Source organism: Grus americana, chromosome 3, assembly GCF_028858705.1.
Source record: "Grus americana isolate bGruAme1 chromosome 3, bGruAme1.mat, whole genome shotgun sequence".
Taxonomy (NCBI): domain Eukaryota; kingdom Metazoa; phylum Chordata; class Aves; order Gruiformes; family Gruidae; genus Grus; species Grus americana.
In genome coordinates this window covers 125,415,121-125,438,799 of record NC_072854.1, presented here as the reverse complement: position 1 = coordinate 125,438,799, position 23,679 = coordinate 125,415,121, and positions in this window count along the sequence as shown.

Sequence of the window (23,679 nt, the reverse complement as noted above, 5' to 3'; positions counted from 1 at the left end):
GAGTGCTGCCACTGGTGGCACTGGGAGCAGGATCAGGCCCCAGGAATGCAAAGATGGAAAATATCTGCTTTATTAGATCAGCCCATCCGAGGGATTGTTCCGCAGAGGACGGGCGGAATTGCTTTGTCTGGCCCAAATTTGCATTATACCAGTGACAGGGATCCCACCGCTTCCCTTGGAGGACTTTTCCACATCCTAATTGATCTGATTGTTAGGAAATTGTTCATAAAATTAAGAATCTTGGAAGTAAATGAGGGAACCCAGGCAGAACTGCTCCATGCAAAGAGCAATAGCCATATGGAACGAGTTAGGCTGGGGAAGGCAACCGAGCAGTATAAATGAGTTCAAGAGACATGCAGATTTATTTCTGGAGAAGGAAAGGGACTGGGAGCGTGATGAAGAAAAGCAGGGAGGTGGGTTTCCAGGCATTTAGAAAGGGAAGGCATGCGCGAGGGGAGGACGTTCACAGAGAGAGAGCTCGGGGGATGTTTTTCTTGGGACTTCTCGGTTTTATTGATGCTCGACACACGAGAAAAATCACGCTCCCTGATGCACAGAAGGTGAGGAAGCTTCCATTTTTTTTCTTGGAGAAGGTTTTATTTCAGGGACAACACAGCGGAAGGAATGGGTCGCGCACTCGAGGCGCCGCTGCTGTCACGCTCCTCCCGCGGCCTCAGCACGCGCTTTGCTGGGGGCACGCACCTAAATCCCTGCAACCCAAAGTTAAACACAAGACCCGCGCACTGAGCCTTGAACACTCGAGGACCCGCCGCCCCAGCTCCGATCAAAGCAAAAAAAGAAGTAAAGCTGATAGCTAGGGCTTTAGATGCTTAGAAACCTCGGATTCGGTGCACGGGGTCCCCGGAGAGGCAAGCTGAGAGGACAGGACGATGGCACGCAGCGTGCCGCAGCCGGAACCGAGCAGCCTGCTCCGTCCCAGGGAGCGGGGAGGAGAGAAGAGCACGGTCCGGGTTGCTCTTGCTGCAGGACTTTTTTGCAGCAAAGTCTGTCCGCCCTCCGCACGGGCAGAGAGCATGGGTACTCGGTGTGACAGGATGCCCGCGCGCAAGGAACGGGAGTTACGCAATTCAGACAACAGGAGAAAGAATAACAACGTTGCACGTACATTGTTCACGTTTCAGCCGAATTACAAAAAAAAAAAAAAATTAAAAAAAAATAAAATCCAACAACTATTGCTGCAATCTTTTCCAAGCGTGATGGCACAGGCTATGCGCAGCCAGGGGCTAACGCGGGGTTATAAACTCGGGTTATAAATAGACCTGCCTGGTGGAAGTGGAGGCACGTCCGTAAGGAGTTACCAAACAAATCACTGCCATTCTCACCCTCGCTGGCAGTCCTGGAAGAAAGGTGTCACCAAAAAAGAGTGGCAGCTCCGTGCTGACAAAGGCTTCCTTTCTCTGCTGTCCATCGCCAAAGAAAAGCATTTCTGCCGCTTGACCCTGCCAGTCACATTAAAAAAAAAAAATGAAAACCTGCCCAGGAGACACACCAAAAACGAGTGCCCCCCTCTGTCTAGGCAATAAATCAGTGTTTGCAAGGAACGGCTTCAGACGGACGATGCTGGCGCAGGGCTGGCAGGAGCCGCTGGCCTCGCTGGAGCTCTGCCCCTCCGCGCCGGGCTGCACTTGACCTGCCAGGCGTGATTAATTCCGCCTGTAACGCAAAAGCCACGAATGCACTTTGTCAAACATCGGGGGGAAAAGCCCAGGCGGGCCAAGCCACCGCTAAAGAAACGCTTCTGAGATGGCGAGGTCTGAAATTCCGAGCTAGCCCTCAGCAAGCGGGCGGAGAGCCGGGGCAGAAGGAGCAAAGGTCTGAGGGGTGCAGAGGATGAACCCTCGGCTGGGGCGACGATAGTTTTGCCGTTTTTACAGTCCGCCTTGCTCACAAAGCGCCCAAAGCGTGCCGAGCAGCTGCAGAAGCCAAGAGGCGCACGGCTTGAGCTCCACCTCGGTGCGTGTGTTGACCAGGGGCACGGCGGCTCTGCCCTGCCCGCAGCCCGCGGGGGCATCTGGTGGCCAAAGCCCAGAAGGCAGCAGCCACGCTGGGCTTCCAGAAACCGGGGCAGGGGTTCACGCCTCGGCTGCAAACCAGGACGGGGTGCTCTGCCCTTCGGCTTTCCCCGCAGGGCTCAGTAACCCCGAAGGACTAACCGAATGTTTAGCTGGAAGCGCCACGGCTTCCTTACGTGCTCCTCTCCACCGCTGTTGGCAAGCCGTCACCCATTTCCAGTAGGAACTGTTCTTGCTGTAATTTAAGACGGTTTCTCCTCTTTCTGTCCACCATGGAAAAGCTATTCCCGTACCCGCCAGGCAGCCCCGTCCCCGCGGGCAGGATGGGTGCCGTCAGGCTTCTCCGCCGTGCACCATCACCTCCTGCCTGCTGCTGCCCCGCTGCCGGACGAGCTGCGGCCCCGGCCCGCCTTCCTTTGGAAGCTGCTGTAAGGAGTGCAGGACGTCCCTCCGTATGGGCTTTTTCCATACGTTGAGGATACCGCTGACCCCATACGCCACCACGCACGTGGTGCCTTCTCGTTGCCTGCAGCGTCACCTGTCCTTCGCAGTTGTCGCCGGCCGCACTCACTGAAAAATCACTTGTGGGTGCAGGTTTTTTTGCCTTGCACATTAATTAAGCTATCGCAAAAGGAGGGGAAGCGCGATAGAAACCTGCGTATCCCTTCCCCAGGCGGACAAGACGCGTTGCCGCCTGCTTTGCCCATAGCGTGCGTTGGGAGGTCGGGAAAGCCGTGCCTAGAAATAACCCCTGGCTTCGGAGCAACGAGGTTAAAACCCGGCTGCAAGGCAAAACCTGGTCTGCTTTCTGCAGCGATCCCCACGGATGGGACCTCGTCCCGTCCCGAGCCGCGTGCACTCACTTAGGGGTGGGCGCGGGATGAGTTTCATGACCTCATTGTCTCTCGCTGTGGGGCTGGGAAGGAGAAATACTCAGGACCATGGTTTTTAACGGGGAGAAGGGATAAATCAGCCAACAAGAGCACGCTGAACGCTCGTTCGGGATCTCGTGTTTTGGGACTGTTAGGCTCTTCCAGGGTGTTTTATTTTCCCACGTAAAAAAGGAGGATGCTCTTCAACGGGAACTTGTCATCTAAAACGTTTGATGCTCATTCAGACCACCACCAAATATTAAAGCCTTACAAAGTCCCGTGTTTCATTTCTTCAGCTAAAGGGGGCTTAGACCGGCCCCCCCCTCACCCCCCCTCCCCCGTTGCTCTGTCGCTGGCTCCATCCGGAGACGAAACCTTTTGCTTTCCAGGAGAGGTGGTGAAGAAAGGCACTCGTTTCACAGGGCAGGATCCTGTTTTTGAAAAAGCATCAGCGGTCCCTCTTAAAAAAAAAAATAATCTGGACGAGTTCCACAATACCACACACTCAGTAATTGCTCTTATTTGACTCCAAAACCAGAATGAAACCTGGCACGCGCTCCTAGCCGCACTCGCTTACATGTGAATATTCCATATTTGCACATTTGAAAAGCGCGTTGCTGCTCGGCTCTGATTTTAGGCCCAGATAAGAGCGCGAGCAACGGCTTCACTCGTTGCCTTGTAAGAAATCCCTTACCGGCATCGGTGTGACTTTGGGGGGGGTCTGCGTTTAAAATAATACAAGGAGGATCATTCCGGCCTCTCTCAGGAGGCTGCAAAACTTACTAAATAATATGCTGATGCTGCAGATTGGCTTAATAGGGTTGAGCTGTAGTTAAGCATTTTAATGCGCGTGTTGTAAATAAATAATGGAGGACACCACTTCTTTAACATAGCAATAATTATTTTAAATTAAACCCTCGTTACAAAGAAATTAACTTTCACTTTGCTGACTCCATCACTTATTCTGGCTAGGTCACGCTTCAGCGGGGGAATTCTTCGTAGCTGGAAAGGGAGGACTGCGCTCGTTTGAGACGGGCATGAATTATTGAAATCTCCATCACAGAGGCAAGCTGAAATTGAGGGCTTTTTGCAAAACGCTGCCATCAAATCCTCACAAAGTTTGCTCCACATACCGTTCGAATTTCCCAAGTTTGCGCCGCGAAAAATCTCCCCCCGTTACGTTCCAGCCAGATTTTTCAGGTGTTGCTCCATCGGTCACCCACTTCTGTTGTTTCAACTTAACGAAAGCAAAATTTCTGGCTCGAAACGTCCCCTCGCCTTGTTCCTCAAAGCTGAGCGAGAGTTGCGGGGGAAGCAGGGCCAGGTACACGGGCGAAGCATCCGCAGAGCTGCCGGATCCCAGCCCAGGTCTGGCACGGCTTTGCTCTGCCTGCTCAGCCTGTTTCCCCGTGCCCCCCCCCCCCCCCCATGCCGATCTTATCCCCCCCCGAAGAAAAAAAAGAAAAGGAAATCACTTGTTTTAGAGGATGGAGATCAAATCGGGTTTAATTCTTTTTTGCTTTATGGCTGCCCCAGAAAAACGCAGGTATTCATCCATCCCTCCCAAACGCCTGGAAACCAACGCGGGGGCGGGGGGGGCGAGGGGGTGAGTCTCCGAATTAACGGTGAGCACCAGCTCTGGGAAACTGCCGATGCCCTCCTGCTCAGGGCTCGGGCGGAAACTGCCCTCACCTCTGGATTTGCCAAGAGGAGCAAGCTGGGAGATACCTGACCTACCCGGGATGTGTCGGCAGCGGGGCTCCCGGTTCGTTTTCATAACCACCCATTTTTTGACCCAAAGGAGGTGAGGCGGGGGTGGGGTGGGGTGTGTGTGTGGGGGGAGGTGATTTCCTCTTTAACACCCTGGGATCTGTTGTGGGACGAGGCACTTCTGTGAAGCAAGGAGAGCAGGGAGCTACCCGAGAGCCCGGAGAGCACTGCCTGCCCCTGGAGGGTGACAAACTGAGGCGTAAATTCGGACATAACGTAAAGGGACGTGACCGCTTCCGCTGACGGTAAGTCCGTGAGCTCCTAACGTGGCTGCTTCTGCTGGCATCCTGCTAAAAACTCGACTCTACCGAGACTTCTGGCAGCTTTGCTCTTGACTTCAACTGGGTTAAGAAGCCTGGGGATGTCTGAGCCGCCTGGGGAAAGGGTCGGGAACAGAAGGTGGACGGTCACTTCGTCTCCCACAGCGAGTAGGGGAGAATACGTACGCAAAATGTACGCGACACCGGTCAATGCAGGAGACAACTCGTGTTGTATCAGCCTCTAAACTCTTCGTCGCGAGCAGTTTAATCATGAGCCTGAGTCTCTGCTGCTGGATGCTGCGTGTTCCTTCGTGCATGCTATTATTTTCGTGCGTGTGGCTATAAAACCGCGGTGTCGCCTTGAAGAAAGACGACATCCTTGCTCCTGCATAAAGGACCTCGGCAGAAGCAAATCCCTCGCCTTCCATTTCTGAGTGGGATCTGAGGACTACCTCAGCTGGTTCTCCGGAAAAAAAAAACCCCAACAAACCCTGAATTTCACATCACTTGCTTGCAGGGGACGGTGACGCTCCCACGACTCGTGGTGCTGGGAGAAGCGGTCCGTTGGGGAAGAGGAGCGGGGTTTTGTGTTTTATTCCCCCTGCGTCCTTGAAGGAGGCTGGGCAGGAAAGCTGCTACATTAAGCCCGGATCATTCCCCCCCGTCCCCGCCAAACCAGCGCTGCAGCTCCGTTTCGCCCCGTCCCGGTCCCCTGCCACGCTGCTGGGAGCTCAGCATCCACCTTTGCCTCTAAAAATAGGTTTTACCCACTTTTCACCGGGGTAAGCAGATTTACAGCCAACGGGAGTCGATTTATTCTGTCCTCGGGAGAAGGTGCTGCACGGAAATCGATGCGCGGTGCGAGGAAGGGCTGCCTTGGTCGGACGGGTGGTTTTAATCAAAAGTATATTGAAATAAAGACTCAAAAAGAAAACCGAGCGTTTACGCACTAAGCCCTTTCAAAAGCATCGCTAACGCGCGCTGCAGGACACACTGCCGACTGCAATACGGGAGTAAAAAAGGGGATATAATATCGCAAAGCGTGCAGGCTCCTGAGAACTGGGCTGCACGAGAGCCACCCGTAAAGGTCCACGGAAGAGCTGGAGGCGTGCAGAGGGTTGCAGAATGGAGAAGCCGCCCGACGCAGGGCCGCGGGCTTCATGGGTGCTCCCGAACAGGCAAAAAAAAAAAAAAAAAAAAATCAGCCCGTCTCGCGCTGGGGTTTACGGCGATGAGGTGAAGCCGCTGAGAATTTTAAACACTTTCAGGCTAATTTGGATGAATACAGCTTTCCTCTGAAGGTTGCCTGTGATCTCCTTTGAAGGAAAAAAGGGGGGAAAAAAAAAAAAAAAAGATGATAACCTTAATCTTTAAAGTAGTTTGAATTATTTCCTCCCAAGCCTTTCTCTAAACAGATTAAACTCCTATTTGAAATGGAAGTAGATGTTTACTCTTGTAAATAAGCATTTTCTCTTGTATCTAACGGTAAACAGATTAAAGGATTACGCTAAAGACCTTTCAAAATTTTAGTATCGGGGTCCTGAATTCTCAGCGTTTGATACCCAACCCTCGCCGTAGCTACAGGCGGGGCGGAAGGTTATTTTCTCCCATCAAGTACATCCTAAGTAAGGAGATTTAAAGGCTTCGGTTTTGAAAGACTCTGTTCTTATCTGCCCTGTTGCCGCTTCACACGAGCAGGGGAGTGTACAGAGCTCGGGGCATAAATGAGAATCAGACACGAAGACTTTATTTTAAAAAGTCACAGTATGGGAAGAATTTACTTGATTTCCAATAATATATAGAACGTACAATAAAGCAGACCACCGTATTTCATCCCCTGTCAAGCAAGTTTTGTCACTTGGTAATTTGTTTTAATATATTAGTTTCTAAATACAAGAGCAGTCAATCGATGCATTATTAATGCGACGCGTACGTGTATAAATATTCTTTTAACTTCCAGGATGGTGGATATTAATGTCGTGGCATTTGAAAGCACGAGGCACTTGAAGCGCTCCGTCCCGAGGCAGGAGCCGTACCGATTGCACCGAGCCCCATTTATAACTCCTCCAGCCGGGGAATGAAAGGGCTTTGATGTAAAGCCTTGTTTAAATGCTCTCGTGAATGGAAAGTCAGGATTTTTTATTTTTTATTCCCCCCCCCAAACCTGAGACAACCTGGCTGTGTAGGGAGGGAGGTGTCACCGTACCCTGGTCCTGCTCCTGCCCCGACCGATGGCGGCTCCAAGAGGCACCACGCCGGCTTAGATTGGCACAACCCAATATTTTTCACGTTAACACCGCTGGGGATGTTAAGGTATCTTCAGATTTACCAGCTGAATGTACGGTACGCGCTAGTGTTACGGATCCGGCGCTCTGTTTTCCATACGAACCGCGCTGGGATCGCGTTTATTGGGTGGGAGGCAAGCGCAGGGCGTTGCACGGCTGCCGTCCCTTGTTACGTTCCGATTTGAGCTACCACAAAAAAGAAGGAGAAGCCACACATGTAAGCAGGGTACACCCGCAAGCTCAGACCTCGACAAAATCAGCCTGGGAAGCAGGAGGACACAAGGAAAATTCCCCGTCTGGCGGGGCTAGGGCCATTAAAAAGGCATTTTTTTATAGTAGGTGGGGACCAACCTGATTCCAGCGGTTGGGCTGGTCCCTTCGGTTGGAAACGGGGGATACCAACGCAGAACTGGGATGAGAGGGAGAAGAGATGTTTCTTTTGGCCTGTTGGCAATAGCCAGAAAATGCAGCCAGAGCAGGGGATGTTGATGGAAGGGTTTCCATTCCGGCACGGGATGCTGAACAGGAACTGCTCCGGTGAAGCGTTGCACGACCAGTAAGTTAACTGGGGTGCAATGGTTTGAATGGAGCTGCCTGAAGAGCCACGCCAACTCCTAACGATGATTTCCACCGTGCCGGGCGAAGCCGTGGGAATAATCCCATTTTCTATTGAGTGGGCAAAGCAGGGGGACAATAATAAATGAAACCTCAGGCATATCCCAAACTATTCTGGATCAACCAGAAGTAAAGAAACCCGCAGTGTTCCCCCGTCCCCCCAAAAAAAAGAAAAAAAAAAAAAAAAAAGAAAAGCAATGTTTGAGTTTGGATTGAATTAAATGCCTTGTTTCACCCCAAATGAAACAAGGTCATTTTGTCTTGGGGGTTGTTTTTCCCCATTTTGCATGCTAAAAGCAAGCAAGCAAGCAAGCAAAAACATTCGCTTTAACTACATTTTTCACTCAAAACTTCATTTTGGCATTACAGTTCAAGACGGCAACGTGTGTTTCGAAACACATTCCCCAAAAAACAGCAAAAACCCCACCCCAAACTGATAACTTGAATCTGCCTTCCTCATTTCAGCCCCTTTAGCATCAGGCTGCGCTGAATCCAGACCAAATTAATGAATAGCTGCGGTCACCCGAAGCTTTCAGGTTTTCAACTGAAAATAGCCTCCTCAGCCAGCAAGTTGTGCCCGTCTCAGCTTTGCCAGGATCTGCAGAAATTTGTGTTTGCCTTCGGCTCCGGAGGCTTTTCCTGCCAGGGAAAGCAACAACTCGGCATCACCCCGGGGACGCTTCTACCCTAGGATGAAGTCAAGCTGCCTCGACTCCTTCCATACTTTAGTCATTTTAGAAGATTTTTTTTTTAAAAAAAAATTTTAAAAAATGTATTTTTCTCGGCTAATACGTTAAAATAGGGGATATTTGTAGCACTCTACAAAAGAAGGTAAGTAAATGTGCAATGCATCTGATTGGCCATTAAAATTCTCTCTATTAATTAAAACTCGATGTTGCTTCATTTTAAGCATGGAAGTTTTGCCTGGGTCAAATTGTGACAGGCAAGAATACTTCACGGTTTTTTTCATAGTAAGAGCAAACCTTGAATTAATGGTTTAAAATATATATATATATATATATATATATATATATATAAAAGAATACAAAAAAGTTTTGCAGTGCACACTACCTGACCTGAAAATAATAAGCTTTTAAGTGTAGTTGGAAGCAGTCACTAAAACCATGGGAGACATGATTTTTATTAGAATTTAGATAAAAAGATTTAATGTTTTTTAATCTACGAGACCACTGGAGGTTAAACTCGCCATCTGAAGTTAGTTTGTGTTTTTCATATACTTTTTTTTTTTTTTCCCCCTTAAACAGATCTGCTCATTTAAAAAAAAAAAAAAAAATAAGCAAAGGTCATCAGAGCCCACTCAATAAAGTATTTGGTTCTCCTTCATTTGGCTTCGAGAAGAGGCCTGTGAAGGAACAGGAGCTGCACTATGTTATAAACATCTTCTGGAGGTTTAGAGGTGGTTTTCCCCCCCTGGATGCAGGCTGGACGGGCTCTGCCGACCCTTTTTCAGGGTGGTTTTTTTTTTTTTTTTGGTGAGCTGGCAGTATTTTACAGGGCTGTCAGCCGCAGCCCGCCTTATTACAGCAGAGACGAAATGATGGTAACTGGAATTCTTTCATCCATAAATTCCACTTGCCATGGATATTTCCACATTCATTAGGAGGAGAATAAGTAGCAGCCGGGCGGGATCCGCAGAGGCTTTTACTGGCTTTTTGATGAACTGAGGCTGAAGGGGTAAAATACCCTATTTTGACGGTTTGAATTCAGATATTCTACCTCTTCAACCGGGAACCCTTTGCCGTGCTATCAAAGAGTGCCCCGTAATTTATTGGCTCTATACTTCGGTTGCTTCGGACCTGATTAAAACCCGCGGGCAGGTCAGCGCGCCGGGCAGTAACGGGGTAAATCAGCGGGGCTCCGCGAGCTTCGGCAGCGCAGCTCTGATTTACGCCGCCTGGGGCTAATATTTCAGGACCGTAGGCTAATATATCAGTACCGTAGGGCTTGGGATAGGATTTTACCATTGCGCAGATGCTCTTTGGACCGTAGTATTGGAGAAAATGATGGAATTTAATTTTTTTTTTTTTTTTTTAGCTGATTTAATTTCTGGGTTTGACTGTGCGGTTCAGCTCTAAGTTACTTTTTTTTTTTTTTTTTTTTTTTAGCCAGGGCAGGCAAAGGTTTTGAGGTTTGCGCGTTGGATAGTGCCGGTCCCGCGGAGCTCTGAGCCCGCCGGTGGCACCGGGGATCTTGGTGCAGGCCAGCAGGTTTCCTCCACGGAGCATCACGTCGCTTGCGATCGATAAACGTGTTCCTCCAACAAGGTCTGGGGTGGGACAACCCCAGGGGCGAAGGACCCCCAGATCAACAGGTTGGACAATCTGCGGACGTCGGGGCAGATCTAGGGCCTGTGCACGTGTGTGTGCGTGAAGTAACTAGAGTGATTTATTGGTGGTAAAGCGCCAAAAGAAAACACACGGCTTGCGGAGAAAGAGGAGGTGGCGGCTTATGTTCGGGGGGCATCTCCGCGTCCTGCAGCCGTGGCTCGGGTCCCACTTAGGGTCCGCACGGCGGGGGGAAGCTGTGGGCCGATTTCATCCTGTTCTCCCGTCCACAGCGACGGCACGCATCTGGCCACCTTAACCTCTTCCAAGAGCAGGGAGAGAATTATTGAATTCCCCCCGTGAATTGGGATTTTGCACTGGAGTCCACGCTTTGCAAGAATCAGTAAGTACAGCAACTCCAGAGCGGGGATTAAAAAATAAAAAGCGACTATTCTCCTGGGTTTCAACCCAATTCCTAACCCAAAGAGTCTCAGATATGTTTGGATGAGTTTCAGAAAAGCATCCCAACTTCTGGACGCAGATCCGAACCGCGCTTCAGGAGGTTTTGAGGTTCGCCCGTCGGTCTGCGTGCAGCTCTTTGCTGCCCTTGTGCTGCTTCCCCGGGAGCGATAGAGGAGGGCTCTGTCCTGAGCGGAATCCCAAATCAAAAAACGGTAAAGCAAACAAACAGACACCCCCCCCCACACCCCCCCCCCCCATCCCCGAGGGAGACGGAGTGCAACCGTAAAAGAAACAGGTACTCGGTTCCAAAACCAGATGGCAAATTTGAAGCATGTCTGAACATGCCAAGATACAGCACGCTACAAAGAGTTCAAACGGAGCATTGCAGATAAAACAAGTACCGATTAAATCACACACTGTCCGCATTTCAATCACAAGTTTGAAATCCATCCATGACTAGGCAACCAGACAGGCTGAAATCGAGTTGAAGGAGCGGAATGCAGAAAATCCGGGTATTTCTTTTAACTCTTGCGGAATCCAGCTACCGTGGCTGCGCTAAAAACCCTCCGCGTCGGCGAGACGAGGAGTTTGACCTAAATTCGCTGCTTCTGGCGAGGTAAGGGTCTTTCCGCTAATAGGGGCCGACAGCAGCAGAGGTCAGAAAGCACGAACGGAGGAGGCGAGCCGAATCGAATGCGTGTGGTGTAAATCTGGAAGGAGCCTGGGCAAGGACCGTGGCCGCCGCTCGCAGCTCGTGGTGCTGCTAGGAGGGCCGAGGGCGACGCGCATCCCTTGCGTAGGACGACATTCCGCGCCTTTGGAGCGTACTTGCTGACGACGGGGCGTCCCTGCAAGAGTTGGGTTGATGTATTTCGTGGGGGTTGGGGTGGTTTTGTCCAAGCTCATCCGCGGATCTCGCCTCCCGAGATCCAGCACCGCGGCTCCTCCTGGGTTACTCCAGGCAAAGGCGTAATTCGTGGGGCTCTTAGAGCAAACCTGGAGCTGTTGAGCTAACCCAGCTTCCAAATACTCACAAAAAGCAGTTGTGGTGGCGGGCCGGAGCAGCGGATATCCTCCACGGGCAGTGGTGGGGGCCGCGGCACCGGTGACCCCTTCCCGTGGCAGCCGCCGTCACAGCTGGGCGTGCAAACGCTGTCTTTTCCATGGATTTATCGCTAGGCGACACGCCTTTCCATTTCTGAGCCTCTGCGGTCTTGTCCGATGCACGGTTTGAGCTTTTAGCAAACATGACTACTCCGTAATTAAATATTAGATACATCGACACGGGTATAAACTATTTCTGCGTGGTATTTAACCTTTTGGACTCAGCAGACCAAATTCCCAGCTCGAAAGCCGTACTGCAAGCGAAATGAGGATCTAGACAGCTAGGTCTTTGTTTCCTCTTTTCCCTCTCCTTAAATAACACAGGTGTGCATCGCGTGCGTTAATTGGCGCGTGATACTTTACGTCATGAATTGGCGCGCTGTTAACGCGGTGGCATTTGTTTCCTCCCAGAAACTAAACTAAAATTGGTTTTAAGAACTGGGATAAGGCACAAATTTCAAAGACTATATGGACCGTATACGACACAGGGGTATAAATTTAAAAATACTTACAGAGCTGGTGGTTCAGAATTGCTCTTCAAGCTAACGGAAGAGTTAAAGAAAAGCTAAACCCCTCACATTCAAAAAAGCGAATTTTTTTAAAAAAGCCAATTATTTTTATCAGCACAAAACTGTTTGAAATAACTAACCTACAGCAAAGCTAGGCAAGCTAGCGTTCGGATTATACCAGAATCGGCCAGACTGTGACAAACAAAAAGGCCAGGAAGTTGTATGGGGTTGGTTTTGGGGTTTTTTTTGTTATTTTTTTATTTTTAATAAAGATCTGCCTGTAGAGCGAGCGGCTGCAGGGCGCGCGTCGCCGCGTCACCCTGGCGCAGGCGGGGAGCCTCGGGGTCCCGCAATGTGCTTCCACTTAGCGGCTGCGCGGAACGTGATGGATGAAACCGGACTCGGCACGCTGCTCGGAGAACAGCTCGGCTCCACCTTGCCCCGTCGCTCTTCCTGCCGGAGACGTGCGGGATAGCCAAGGGGCTGCGGAAGCAGTGCTATTAACAGCACGGCGTTAATTAATACACCTCTTCTCCCAGCCCAGGATGGGTGGAAGCAGAGAAGATCTCAGGGAACCGTACCTTTAAACGGCACATTAATTTTTCAGGCATGTTTTCTGTTAAAGGCAAGTAGTTATACATTTGTAATTAAAGGGGTTTTTTTTTCCTGAACACTGGTCAGTGTGAAACGGGCAAGATAAGTGAACCATTCGCATGAAACTCTTGGACTGTCAACAACAGGTTACCAGTATTCTAGGGTGCCCATCGGTTTTGATATTCCTTTAGATATTCTGCTAGTACTTGTCTTTAACCAAGACAGTATTTGGCTGTCGACAGCACAGAATCTTCAAGGATCATTTAAATTTAAAAAAAAAAAAAAAAAAAGAGAAAAAAAGGAAAAAGAAAAAAAGGAAAAAAAAGGAAAAAAAAAAAAAGAAAAAAGAAAAAGAGGAGGGGAAGAAATTCAACCAACCAACCAAATCCCCAACCCAAGCAAAACACCAGCAAGACCCCGACCGTCTCTGCAAGAATCGGATCCCGCAAAGCCTTGACTCGACGTGCGCTGCCAGGTCTCCGCGCGTTCGAAATGGTGAGTCAGGACCCAAACATTCAAGGAATCAGCTGCAGAGCGAAGGCACTTGAAAGGCTCCTCTTTCCACTCCCCAGTGCTTTTTGAGCCTCACCGGCCCACAGAGATGATATTGTTGAGTTTTCCCGGCAGTCACACGGGCTAGAAACACGATGTTTTTAAAAATGAAACCCAGAAGTCTCATAAGGTCCCACGCTTCCAGGAAACGGAGCTTTCATAAACACGCCGCAACCTGGGCAGGCCCTTTTGCTCTTGACTTAAAAATAGAGAGAAGCTACCTGGACTCATGCAAAAATAAGTGTTTTTAACCTGTCCTTCGGCGGTCACAACAACATTTTCTCATCTCACCTTCACGACCGTGCCCCACCAGCTGCCACGATAAATCCCCACCTATAGCAACGCGGCGCAGAACTGGCAGAGTCGGTCACACCGATGACATCCAAGTGAGCAAATGAGCTCCTGAGCTAAGCGAATTGTGCTGAATTTGCCTGTAGAGCACGTCACCCTTCTTCGGTGCGCTTGCATTATGGATATATTTGAGTTTTCCAAGTTCACTGCCCTGTTTCATGAATTAATGCCACGCTGGACGTGCATAAACTCATAACCACGTCCATAAAGCCTCCATCCTAATTCCCAGGCTTAAAAAAAATGGATAATGGGGATATTTCTACTTGCAGCGGTTCTACCTACAGCTCGTGTCCACCGTGTGATTAGCACCAACCATGGTGCTCACCGGGCTCCAGCTGCTGCAGCATCCCAGCCTTGTTTCCTCCCGGGAAGGAGATGGGTGATGCTGCTGGGATGTGCCATCCTGCTCACACCTCAACTCTGCAAACAAAGTCCAGCCCCCGGGGACCGACCCCGGAGCAAGCTTCAGGGGAGCAAAAGTGGCAGAGCTAAGCTCACACGAAATTTTCCAAGCGGGAGAAATTAAAAAAATGTCCCTTAAGATGTTCTTTCTCCTCCAACCAAAACAGCTTTTAAAGAAACCAATCCTTTTTTATTTTTTTTTTTTTAAAGAGGCTTTAAGTCCATTTCCTTCCCCTTAAAAACACATAAAATCTTTCACTTTACTTCTTCCCTTTTTCCTATTCTTTAAATGGAAAATAAAGGAAAAAAAGGCAGAGGGAAACCCCACAAACCAAAAAAATCCAAGCAAAACATGTGGTATATAATGAAATATAAAACCTCATAAAAAAGAAACTGAGAAAATGCTTCTACTTCAGCTGCTTTAAAAAAACCAAGGACAAATTCCAAATGTGTTGAAAAATCTTTTGCTTATTTTAATTTTTCAAGGAAATTGAATTATTTTCCATGTGCATCCAGTTACCCGCATCCGAAACTGGCAAACGCGTGCAATATTGTCTTGTCTACCGATAGGCAGATACCTTCCTTTTTCTCGGGGAAGCGCCCTCTTCGTTTAATTTTGTTCCTCACGGCACGTTTTGAAAGGAAGTCGCTCCCGAGGTTCAGCTCACCCTTGAATGGCGTCGTTCGGGGGACAGCCAGGAGAACTAGTCAAGCGCTTGAGTTAAAAAACAGAGAAGGGTTCACGGACCACGAGCTGTTTCCCTTATCAAAAAAGAAGATCAAGAGGCGACTTGCTCATGGTGCATAAATACCTCTGTGAAATGAGAAATACCACGTGCTTAAAAGATTTTGGGGTGGTTGGGTGGTTTTCTTTTTTTTTTTTTTTTTTTTTTTTTTCCCCAGTCATGAAGAAAAAGGGATAAAAAGAAGTAACGGCTGAAGGTTAAAGCCTGGCAAACCCAAACGTGAAAGCAAGCACCTGGGGACCGAGCGTCTGAACGACGGGCTGGTCTGGTGGACCTTACAAGCTTTTGAAGTCATGATATCAAGTCTGATTAAAGTAGGTCTTCCAAAATGTCATCGAAATGCAAGTTACTGGGGTTTTTTTCTTTTTTTTTTCCTTTTTTTTTCTCCCCCCCCCCCCTTCTATTTTTTCTTCAACAGTAACTGAGGGGAGAAATTCAATGGGTTAGGTTATACTGGAGAAAAGCCTAGAAAATGTAATGATCCCTTCTGGCCTGAAAAAAAAAAAAATAACCTACGAATCTATTTAAAATGTGATTCCCCATTTGATTTAAATAAATCCCATTTACAGCACAGTTCAAAAATATGCTGGCCTTTGGTAACTTGCCGTGCTGCCAACTCCCAAACTCACCTGCCCTGACGTGTCTCTACTATTTGGCAAAATGTTTTTCTTCGCCGGGCTTGCCCATATATTTGTTTCCAAAAAAGCTTGACAAAGCTTTCTCATTGTATTTCAAAAAGAAAAATGTTCTCCCTACATCTGGAAATACTAAAAAAGTGCTTTCTTACAGTATTTTTTTTTACTACGTATGGACAAGGTCCTGACCCTTATTATTGGAGCTCGAATCCAGATGGGAGGCTGCACGTTTCTAATCATTGGAGGGGATTCCCTTTTGAAGCCACGTACATCTTTGGAGACGTTCGGGCTTTCAAGAAGTTATCATTTGTGGGAGGTCTGTTGGGAAAGCTTTAAACAGTTTGGGAACTTCCTTCTTTCCAAGGGAGACCGAGCACACATACGTGCGTGCCCAGAACATAAGGATTCCCCAAGCGACATCCCCACGTGCCCATATTTTAACCTTTTTTTTTTTTTTTTTTTTTTCCAAGCAAAGAATTCCTCCTTATTTTAACGTGCTCTTCTCCCAAACAGATATTATCTGCCATTAGCTATTCGGAAACGCATCACCGTATTAAATAAATACGGGTTCTGATACCAGTGGTAATGTAAAACCAGAAGCAGCAATTGGGGAGAATATAGCTGAAGTCTGTCGAGAGGGTTTTGATGGAGTGTTTTGCATCAGCAACCGCCATTTCATTAAAAAAAAAAAAAAGAAACTTTCTAGGAGAACGGCCTGCCTTTGAAAAGTTTGTTATAAACCACTGCAACAAAGAGGACGTATCGGAGCGGGACGCCTTGATGGTCTCTTTGGGAACCATTTTGAAATACCTAAATAAAAATCAAGCCAACATCAAAAAAGTGAAATATTCACTTTTTGTCTAAACGACACACTGGCTGATCCAAGATCGTTTTTTACAATGTTGTTGTTGTTGTTGTTGGGGGGGCGGGGGGGAGCGAGGGCGGGGGACACACCAGAAAAATCTGCTGTTTTCTGATTGAGCATGAAAACAAGATGTGAAAGGCAAGAATTTCTTCTGGAGCGGAAATCCGAGTTCCGGCTGCTCCAGAGCGAGCGGTGCTGTTCGGACGGAGATGCAGTCAGAAATACTTTTGCCATGTGCGTCGCACATGGATCCGTTTTGCAGCTGATTATAGCCCATGCCGCGTTTCAGGCTCCGACAGTAAAAAGAATGAAAAAGGAAGCTTTCAAATCCACATAATTATACTTAAAATACAGCACTGTCCACTTTTCACATGGACGGAAGACAAAAAGAGCCTAAAATTTTAAGAGCTCACAAATAAAATACGATATAGCTTGGAGAACTCTTAGAATTACACGGACTACTTTAATTGCCCCTGCCAAAAATAAAATCGCTGAGACTCCTCTGCTCCGGACGTGCTCCAGCTTGGCCAAATTCCTGCCGCCGGCCGGACTCGCACGCTGCGTCTGTACCCAGCAGCTGGGCCTGAAGGACCCAACCAAGTGCCGTTATTTTTTAAGGCTGTTACTCCAGTTTTTCCACAATCATTTGCAGAAGTCGAGGAGGGGAAGCCATCTGGCAGAGCGGCAGATCTGCAGAAGAACCGAAAGCAAGACCTGACGGAGCCCGGGTGGAACGTACCTTGCTATTGCTTAAAAACAAAGCAAAACAAACAAAACCCCCAGGAAAAAACAGGCAATCACGTTTGCATCCGTCACTGGGGGCATTGCCGCAAGACGTGCGGCCCTGCTGAGGACCGGAGCGGTCTGAGATGAAGTACTGCCTTCAGCTTTGGGTCCGCAACTCGGGAAAGACGGGGACTAATTGCGGAAGAACCAGAGAACAGCCCGAGCCCATAAAAAACCTGACCTGCTCGATGGGAGAAATGAATCCAGCTTCTTTCAGAGCAGCCCATGTGTGACCATGGCAATAAACCTTCGGAGATGCGAATGGTGGATGCGGACAGAAGGCAACCATCCATTTTTAGGTCCGCGGCTGATGGGACAATAAATCATGGATAAGACTGCGGGCTGAGGATGGAGAAGCAGTGGAGGACGTGGGCTGGTTGAGTGGTGAGCCTCCGCCGTCTAATGAGGAGGAGACGGGACTGGGAAAGCAGCAGGCTGTTGGGAACAGCCAGAAGGAACCCAGCCTGAGGGAAAAGCGGCTATGACCCCGGAAAACCCCACCGGCTCTCTTCTTAGGGTCCTGATTCACTGAAACGGCCCCAGATCATCGCTCCAGGACGCGGCTGATTTAACCTGAACTCCTAAATCCAGGAATCGCTCAACCTGCGTGAGCATCGCAACCATCCCGGTTTGCAGGGCTGCTTTGATGACTCTCCCACAACCTGGTTTTTAGCCAAAAATTAAATTTCCAAGAGGCCACAAAACCCAAGACCAGGTTGAAGGTTGAAACCACAGCCAAGTGTTCTTACAGGGCGCAAGAAACTAAAATTCGGCCCTTTGTCCCAAGAAGTACATAGTCAGCCAGCACTAACAAATGCCCCGTATCCATTAAGGAAAATTGCGCAGCCTTTGTCTGAATAACGACAAAACAACACGCTGAAATGCTTCAGCAACACTACGGGCACAGCAGGAGGATGTACGTTGCCCCAAAGTCACAAGGTAGAAGGATGGTGTGGACTCACCTTACCAGGCTCTTTTCTCAGGCTGGACCAGGGAATATTTTGTGTTTCAATGGCTCAGAGCAAAACAAAAACAAACAAACAAAAGGGGGGGGGGCAAGAAATTTCAAATATTTCAATACCCGCATGCACCCCCCCCCCCAATTTCCTAAATTAAAACCAGCTGAACCTTATTTTTTTTTCCTCTTTCAAATTTGGTGGAAAAACGTTCTTACCCAGCCAAGACCACATGTGCCAATTTTCAGCTCAGAAGGAATTTTTGGATGCCGGAGAAAGAGGACGGGAGTTGAAGATTTATAGTAGAAGTGCCATCTCAGAAGTATCTGAGCCAGGCTGGCAGGGCTCTGCGACTCAAGTGGGCTTCTTGCTGCGACCACAATTGAAACCGGCTTCGGGAGGTCTGCCACACATCCGAGAAACAGAAAGGGAGCTCTCAGGTTTCGGGACGGCCCCATCCAGGGAGGTACGGAGGCTGGTGCAGAGCTGAAGGCACGTGTACCATCCCATGATCTTCAGCACACCCTCTCAAACCCGCCCCGGGAACAACGTTAACATCACGGTTCAAGGCTTGGCTGATGCAAGACCCTAGAAGAATTCATCTCTAGCTTTTTTATTTATTGAGCTCTGGTACCTGTGGCCGCTTGTTGCTAATCCTTTACATTGGTTCTGGAGGTAATTTCCTCATTTGCTGTTTTCCTTGGAATTTGAAATACAGAACTGACTCCCCACTTGGGATGGGTTTGTCAGCTCTTTGCCTGGAGGGTTCTGGATACTCTCCAACGGTTCCCACCTGAGCCAGTGGGTAACACTATTCAAGATGCCAATGGGAATATACCCGGCTAGTTTCCTATTGTCTATCCCCAATTAACGAATCTCTGCCTGTCCCATGATGTTTGGCAGCAAGAAAGGAGTAGAATCTGCTGGGCTGAGCACTGACCTCCTCCGGACAGGGGCTTCGCTGGCTTCCGTCTATCCAAAACATTCGAGATGCGGGTGTCTAGTGTTGGTCATCCACGCTTTGGAGGTGAAGAACCGTGAAATCGCTGAATCCCACACAGGGAAGAGTTTCTGGAGATGTGTGTTGTTTTCGTACTTCATTAAAGATCCAAATGCTTCATTCTGCATTTGGATTTGTGGTTGTTTTGTCCTTCCCCTTTGAAGTGGCTCACTTTTGAAATCTAGAGAGCGAGGCTTGTACTGCATGCTTTGCAAAGGTCCTGTGCTTGGAGAAAGACACGGACCCACCGGAGAGAGCTGGCGAAGGGCACCAGGAGCGATCAGAAGGCTGGAAAACGTGACCCCCAAGGAAGGAAGGAAGGAGCAAACGGTATTGTTCAACTTCAGAAAACCGAGATGAGAGACGATAACAGTTAAGTGTTAGAGGCTACTGCAAAACAGAAAGGAAGAAGCTTCTGCACGTCGCTATGGACAGGAGAAGAAGTCGTGGTTTTAAGTTGCAGCGAGGAGGATACGGACTAGACAGTTATTTTCTGTAACGTGAGAGAAACTCGGCAAGAGCTTGCCTGGGCAGGCAGCGTGATCTCCATCGCTTCTGGCAGGAGAAGACCCCGGGTACAACGGCCACACCGAGCCCGCTCTGCGGTGGGGCTGGAGGAGAAGACCTCTCCACACCCCTTCCAGTCCTATTTGTCAGGGATGCCATGCCGTGCGTCTCCCTGCACGGGAGGAGGCTAACCTTCTGGAATGTTTGGATAACTGCACACCGAAAAACCCCACATTTCTCTGCCTTGGCAACCATTCGCGGACCTAAACGCAAACAGCTGGATCCCATTTCTCCGGCCTCAGAAGATGAGAGCGGCAAGGTAGAAAGATTGATTGACATTAAAGCTTAGATTAAATGAGTCATTTAAATCGATAAGGAATCAGCCTGAGTTGAATTAAGTCACTTAAAGCTGATTTAAGCATGCCCCAGGAATATTCGGCTACCCTGATTTAAGAACTTGCCTTCAGACCAGCGAGCATCACCGTGTCTGGATGAGAAATTAGATTCATCAAAGCGCGGCTGAGACCTTCCAGCCACAAACCTCCCGGATTTACAAAGCTACGAGCGGAGCTCTGCACCGCAGACAGACAAATTTGTAACCACCTGCCCCGACCAGGTAAAGCCGGTGATCTTTAAGGTCATAAGGGACCGTCAGAGCGTTACAGCAGGATCTTCTGTCTCATGCGCCTGGGAGAGCACATCCCCCCCGGCGCATTGACTAGAGGCTGGAAAAACACGAGATACATCGTATTTACTTGCTCAGTTTTCACGCTCTTTCCCCTAAGCCTTCGCTGCCGGCCGTTGCTCCCGTGGGTCCCTCCGCTCCCACCGAAGCCAACCGGCTGGCCCAGACGGGCTGTCCCAGGAGCAACGGGGATGGGCTCCCGCTCCAGACCAGCTCGTGGCTCGGCATCACATCCCTGCAGCATGGAATCACCCAAACGCCACCTGCTACAGACAGAGATTGCATCGCAATTCTGCAGACCCTCGGAAAAGAGTCGTCTCTCTTGCACAGCGGATCACCGAACCGCCGGGGTTTTCCCCAAACGGCTAGGAAACGATGCGTATGAAGAAGGTGCGATGCACGGCGTCGGTACTGGGACTGCGATGTTTTGGTGACACCCGGAGGCAAGGCGCTGGGATACCTTTGGACCTCTTGCGCGTCCTAGCGAGCTGTCACTCCATCGCATTGCTCCAGAAGGAACCGACCCAGGGATGAAATATTAGGAGAGAGGGAGAGAATGCATCCTTTGCAAGCGGGTTAGTTTGGGGGGGGTGTGTGTGTGTTTGTGGGAGGTTGTTGTTGTTTTGTTTTTCCTTTTTGGGAGGGAAATACTCAAACTTGCCACCGAATCCTCAAATTGCTGAACCACGATCTTAGCAGCAGGATTTCCCCCCCCATCCGATATCCAGAGCCCCCCCCCCCCCAATACGCCTCAGACTCCGGGAATCCACTTCCACGTACCGCTCCTTCCCAAACGCCTTCTCCCCGTTTCCAGGCATCGTCTCCGTACGGATTAGCCCTGGGACCATATGTCTGAAACATTTCATCGCACCGGCACAGCTGAAAGTAGTTGGTGTTTCGTATGATCTACCTCGGGCCGCGGAGTTGTATCATGCCAGGGAACACATGTCTGCTGTTTGCCGGAGCGCAGCGATAAAATGAAACACGCTGCCTGTTATTTACCCTTCAGCTCCGTTTCGGGTTGCCTGCTGCCACTGCTTTTCACGCTAATTCATCACCATCGTGTGCGATTAGATGTAGACGAGCAGTACGTTAACCCGCCAGCATCCTCCCGGCGTCGGATGCCCGATACCACCGGCGCGGTGATTTCAGCCCCGGGAACGTTGTCTTCTCGCACTCGTAACGCGGGGAACGAGCTCAGGGCAAAAAGTCGGGATGCGGCGAAAAGGCAATGAGCTCGGAGGTTGGTAGGAAGCAATTAACGTAGCAGTTCGTGAATCAATAAGCACATGTCGATTCTTTCATTATGATCTGATTTTGGTAAGGGGAGAAGCCTGGAGTAACGAGTATTTGCACAACAGGAGAACTACAGGCACTTGCTCTTTGGTCTCTACTTTCCTAGGGAGACACCATGTCACATTAACAAGGCAAAAAAGGCATTTTTTCCCCAAAATCTGAGTCAGAGGCACCAACCTGCAAGGGAGCAGGATGGTTACGAATTTGACCGGGGCGTCAGAGGAGTCACCTTGCAGAAGACCGTGCAGAAACACCATCTCCGTGCTGCGTCATCTTCCAAGAGAGTCATCAAAAGCATCAGCTAGGGTTTGACAGCCGTCGGCGTTAACGTGACGCTCTGGAAACACTCAAGGCTTGTTTCAGGACAAGGTCCCAGGAACGCCAGGACCATAGAAAAGACTTTTTGCCGTAGGATCAGCAGGAAGGAGACGCAAGGAGAGCCTGCAGCCTACGGTCAAGGGGATGAAGACACTGACGTCTAGTGCAGCCTGCAGGCCAGCTCCAGCCCACAGGACCGTGCCCTCAGATGATCTTCTGACATCATCGTGAGATGTACTCCAGCTTCTTGGTTTTGCTCGTTTTGCTCTATTTTGACTCGTCGTCCAGCTACCAAGTAAACTGCTGCTTTTACGCCAAGCTGTCAAAAACACCGCCGGCTCTAGTCTTACTCCAGAAGTGAGAACCTCGTCCATCGCGACGCTCTTTTCCTCCCCCGAGATGCTCAGCATCCTGCAAACCACCCTCCCGGCCAGTTTGCAAGTTGAGGGTGAGCACAAAGGGAATTAACTCTCTCCTGACCGGAGACTCCTCCCCATCTATTTCAAACACCAGAGCAGCAAATCTCTCCCCTCTGCCTCTATCTACCATCACACCGCCAGGCAGACCCAAAAATCTCATAAAATGCTGTCCTCAGCCGTCAACAAACAAGTCTTCCTCGGCGGGATGGAAACGCCGTTTGGGAAAGCGCCAGAACAGCAGCAATTTCCACGCCGGTACCGTACGTCACCCAGCCAGCCCGCGTGCTGAAACCATCACGGAGAAGTCCAGCGTCCCGCAGGATGCTGCGAAAGACTGGTCTCCGTTGCTCCCAATTCCCTGAATAACTTGGGAAGGTTAATTAAGCTATCTCTTCTTTCCCCTCATCACCGTGTCTGTCTCATGGAAGGGGGAGGGAGGGGAAAAGAAAAAAAAAAAAAAAAAAGAAAAAAATCTGTTAACTTTCTAGACCACACAAGTGAAAACGGTGCTGGCAAATAACTCTGCTTGCCCTCTGACTTCATTTTAACAGCCCTCCAAGGAAATAAGGTCAGAAGTTCACCAATGGCAGGAAAGACCTACTGGTGACTTGGGTTATCCCAAACATTTACTGTACCATTCCCAATTTATAAAAAAACCTACAACAGGTTGAGCTTTTTTCCCCCCTCGGAGCTGGATGAGTTTTCCATCTGGCTTATATTTTGAGTTGCTAGAACTGTCCTCTTCTCGCTGCAAACATGTGTTACAGGGCTGCCTCGTGGTCCCGTATCACGATAATTATTTTAACGGCTGTTTTGAAACATTGCGGTGGTACACCGAGAAACTTCCTCATCAGCACAGTTGGTTAAACAAAAGATTGATCCCCAGTCAATCAAAATGCATCTAATAAGTTGTAGATAAATACATGATTTCATCACCTCCCGTACGCTGACCCCCGAGGAAAAGGGGTGATCTCACTCGATGTGTTGATGTCTCCCAGTAATAAATGGCTTCGTCGTACCATCGCGCTAAGCAATAAATGATCTCACAAGACGTGCTGCTGCAATAAACTGAAACAATAAGAATGTGCAGGAAGGAAAATACTGCCCATGGTGAGCTCCGCTACCCAAAAAACATGTCTTAGCTGCTGCAGACATAAATTAGCCGTAATAAATCTTACTGGTTGTTTCTTTAATGACATATATCTCCTGCCAAAATGGTAAATTCTTGAAAGGACTGTACAAGTAGATTAAATGGTTTCTGTCCTTGGGAATGTGGAAGCTTTTATTTGTTTTTCTTAAAAGACTTTTAAATATCCTCACGTTATACGTCAAACAGATGTCCAGGCTAAATTCTCCTGACCCATTTAAACAT